Source organism: Hemibagrus wyckioides, linkage group LG22 (genome assembly GCF_019097595.1).
Source record: "Hemibagrus wyckioides isolate EC202008001 linkage group LG22, SWU_Hwy_1.0, whole genome shotgun sequence".
Lineage (NCBI taxonomy): Eukaryota > Metazoa > Chordata > Actinopteri > Siluriformes > Bagridae > Hemibagrus > Hemibagrus wyckioides.
This window is the reverse complement of record NC_080731.1, coordinates 20621366-20626365: the sequence shown is the minus strand read 5'-3', so window position 1 is coordinate 20626365 and position 5000 is coordinate 20621366.

Here is a 5000-nt window from a genome sequence, read left to right as displayed (position 1 = left end):
CACACCAGACTCTGTCATCCATGTCTTTATGGACCTTGCTTTGGTCACTGGTGCACAGTCATGTTGGAAGAGGAAGGGGCCAGCTCCAAACTGTTCCCACAAAGTTGGGAGCATGGAATTGTCCAAAATGTCTTGGTATGCTGAAGCATTCAGAGTTCCTTTCACTGGAACTAAGGGGCCAAGCCCAGCTCCTGAAAAACAACCCCACACCATAATCCCCCCTCCACCAAACCTTACACTTGGCACAATGCAGTCAGACAAGTACCGTTCTCCTGGCAACCGCCAAACCCAGACTCGTCCATCAGATTGCCAGATGGAGAAGCGTGATTCGTCACTCCAGAGAACGCGTCTCCACTGCTCTAGAGTCCAGTGGCAGCGTGCTTTACACCACTGCATCCGACGCTTTGCATTGCACTTGGTGATGTATGGCTTGGATGCAGCTGCTCGGCCATGGAAACCCATTCCATGAAGCTCTCTGCGCACTGTTCTTGAGCTAATCTGAAGGCCACATGAAGTTTGGAGGTCTGTAGCGATTGACTCTGCAGAAAGTTGGCGACCTCTTCGCACTATGCGCCTCAGCATCCGCTGACCCCGCTCCGTCAGTTTATGTGGCCTACCACTTCGTGGCTGAGTTGCTGTCGTTCCCAAACACTTCCACGTTCTTATAATACAGCTGACAGTTGACTGTGGAATATTTAGGAGCGAGGAAATTTCACGACTGGATTTGTTGCACAGGTGGCATCCTATCACAGTTCCACGCTGGAATTCACTGAGCTCCTGAGAGCGACCCATTCTTTCACAAATGTTTGTAAAAACAGTCTGCATGCCTAGGTGCTTGATTTTATACACCTGTGGCCATGGAAGTGATTGGAACACCTGATTCTGATTATTTGGATGGGTGAGTGAATACTTTTGGCAATATAGTGTATATATTGTGTATTGTGTAAATATCTGTGACAAGATATTAAGAAGAATGAAATGGAAGGGTCAACTTTATCCACCTTTAAATGGACTGTCCTGATGTCTCCTTCTTTTGATTATTTCCTTCTGACCTGTATTAGGATGATGTTGCGCACTCACCAAAGGGGACTGAAGAATCCACCCCCACAGATACAGGCCTCCAGGTAGACATTTATGGACTAAATGTTATTAATCTATTGATATAGGCCTATTGTTTTTTTTTTCTTTCACATAACTGAATAATGATGTTTCCTCTTTAAGGACAATAAACTGTTACAACCAGAGACCACAAGAGAGTGACCATCCACAGGACAAAGGAAGAAAAAAAGTGATTAAATGTCTTCCAGCTGTCAGTAAGGCATTTGGACAATGAAGATTAACAAAGACTATTCTTTTGAATTTTATGAACTGATGTATTGCCTTCTTTTAGGTTATATCACACCTCCCCGAAAGGAAAGAACAATCACCAGACACTAATGTGAGATTTCGTTTTTTGAAAAGAACTAAATCGTAATACTTTAATCTGTATTTCTTAAATAACATTCTCTTTCGCATTTACAGTTTTGGTATACATTGTGTTATGTACATGTGTATAATAATTGTCCCTGAATGTGTGGAGATAACTGAATTGGAGATTAGATCCTTAAAACAGTGTATAGGGTAATGAGTTGCTGATGAGTTGAAAAAGAAGAATAAATATCAACATTAACATTTAAACTAACACATTTCTTTTGGTATACACTTTGCTTATGATCACTCATATTTTAATTATTTCCCATTTGTTATAGAATCAATAATAGAGTCAAGCCATGCCTCTTCAGATCCCTCAAATGACCATGTCACAGATACCAGTTGTCTGAACATCCTCACATTTTCCATGGAGCACAATGGAACAGGGGCTTTAATAAAAGACCTGCTGAAGCTTTTAAGGTTATGTAGTGAGGATGCTGAAGCATTCCATGTAGCAGGTATGTGCTAGAGAAGGCGTTTAAAGATTTTGTTGAGAAATCAGAATACCATCATTATTGTGGTGTTTGCAGCTCTTACATTGGCCTTTCGATGTCCAAGGATAGTGAATTACAATGTCAGATTTGCTCATCTATCCAAACTGTGAGACAAAGTTTAGAGTTGGGTCAGTTTTTTATTTGTATACCTTTGGGGGATCAACTTAAGGCTCTGTTGGAGAATGAACCTATTACAAATATTTACAATGACCAAAGCAGAGATGAAATTACAGATATTTATGATGGGAAGTTGTACAAATATCTGCAATCAGTTAGCGATTCTTTCTTTTCCCTATCATTCAGTTGTAACAGGGTGCCTGTGTTCCAGTCATCTAAATTCAGTATCTGGCCCTTACTATGATCTGTTAATGAAGTACCCCCAGAGGAAAGAGATAAAAATGTCATGCTATGTGCCTTGTGGTTTGGGTCATCTAAACCACTAATGACTAGCTTCCTCAAACCTTTTGTGGAGGAATGGAAAAGTCTTGGACAAACAGGTCTTCAGTGGCAGGATCCAGCAGATCACTCAGTCAAAACAGCGAAGGTCTGTGCACTATGTGCCAAATGTAATGCTGTTGCATGACCTTTACTGCAACATTTCGAACAGTTTAATGGAGAGTATGGGTGTGGGTCTTCATCCAGGTGTTCAAGTGAGAAAAGGTAATGGGACTGTGTGAGTGTATCCTTGTTTGGAGGAGTTGCCAGATCACAACACAACTGTGCAAATAGGTGAGATAGCAAAATATAACGAACAGAACATTCTGGACATAAAAGGGCCATCTCCAATTGTGGAATTTTGACCTAATCAATGGCTTGGTCCCTGATTATATGCATTGTGTGTTGCTGGGGGTTTGCCGGCAAATAGCCACTTTGTGGTTCGATTCCAAAAGCTACAGTAAACCATGGTATATTGGTTTGAACACTTCAAGAGTGGATTTAAAACTTCTAGCAATCAAGCTTCCAAGTGTTTTTTCCCCCCGAATCCCACGATCTATTGCTGAGCGAAGGTTTTGGAAAGCTCACGAATGGCAGAACTGGCTTTTATATTACAGTTTGCTAGTCCTGAAGGGGATACTTCCAAACAAGTATCTTTGCCACTGGGCCTTACTTGTGGAGGGTGTAAGCATTTTGCTAGGTTCTGAAATTAGCCAAGAAGATATTAACCATGCTTTTGAGGCTCTTGAGCTTTATGTTAAATCAGTTCGGTCTTTGTATGGTGAAGATCAGATGACCTACAATGTGCATTCACTCTTGCTTTTGATTAAGAGTGTTGAGAATTTGGGTCCTCTCTGGACCCTGTCTGCTTTCATGTTTGAGAGCTATAATGGCTACTTGCTCAAGCAAGTCAAAAGCAGTAATGCAGTGCCTCAGCAGCTTTGCAGAAGAGTATGGTCTCGGGCATTGCCGCACATAGCTAAGGCCTGCTCATCTAATGATGTCTCACCTGAAATAAAAACATCCTACACAGAAATGACCTCCAGTAAACATCATGTAAAGAACTCTGCTAGATATGAGAGGGGGACTGCACCTGGAGTGCCAAAGATTAGGCCGGGGTCTGAAAATGGTATGAAGGCATTGCATGCATTGCTAGATGTACCCGAGACCTGTATTGGCAGGTACTATAACAGGATAGTTGTCAATGGAGATGTCATTCACAGCCAAACATACACAAAGACAAAGAAAAGGAACAACTCTGTTGTGATATTGAAGGATGGCAGTATTTTCAAGGTTTTATACTTTCTCTGTGTCAGTGATGACCAACATCACCTATATGAAGTTGGCAAATTTGGAAATTGTACAGTGCAGAAGCTGGTTCGAGGACGTACTGTCAAAATGTCACTGAGGACTGTTCATTTCCCTACAGGATTTGAAAGAGCAGTTGAGAGCAATGACATTGTGAGACCATGTATTTACATTAATTGGCCTATTATAGGTCTATAACAGGGCTGGGGCTGTTGTTTGTGAACAAATTAGAACATATTATTGTTAATGAACAAAGTTATGACAAATATGTTTCTAGAGCTGTGATCTAAAATGTTGAGGGGTTGAATATTTCTGTATATGTGACATTAACTCTGCTGGTGATCTCTGTATGCATAAGAATCACTTAGATTTTTTCAAAATTATATAGAAATTGTCAAAAATGAACATGAAGTCTGGTGGTAGAGCATTTGAAAGGAAATATATATTGATATGTGAAATATGCAACTGTATCTTGTAGAATACACTCTAATAAATATGTTTGTAATTGAAATGTGTGCTTGTGTGTGTACTTTATATGTTGTGTTTTATCTAAAGATGTAAGTCTATGATTATACAGTACGTGACTCTGACATGTGCAGGACTCCGTTTAGGACAAGAGCAAGCACAGCCTTATACTGATCGGGAAACTGCACTATGTTTTATACATGTCTTAAGACATATGGAAGACATTCATATTAAATTAGCATTATTACACTATGTTTTTAAATCCTGAAAATCTGAAACCTGAAAATAAGGCTTTATATGGTTTGTAGGATATATATGACATATATGATTGAAAATACAGTAATATTATGTAGTTTGCATATGTGGTTTTTGCAGCATATATGTCCCTTATAATATTCTGTTGGAACAGATAAGAAACACATTTTTAACAAAACTTTTCCATATGGGGTCTCTCTCTCTCTCTCTCTCTCACACACACACACACACACACACCCTCTCTCTGAGTTCCAGCATGATGCTTTCTGAAGTAGAGATTTGCTTAATCTGATTAAAATGCGAGTGTTTGGTGTGAAAGAGTGCTCCAAGAGGAGAGTGCCAACAATGGGCTTCCCTCCAGCTAACACTGCACCTGTCCACACACACACACACACACACACACACACACACACACACACACACACACTGGCCAGCCTGTCACACACTGATAACACTGGCTCTCACACACACCCTCCACCTCAGTGCGATTTCTTTTCAGGGATAAAGACAGAGGGATTCAGATGGAGAGAGAGAGGGAGAAAGTGCAGAAATGTTAACATGCAGAGTGTGAAC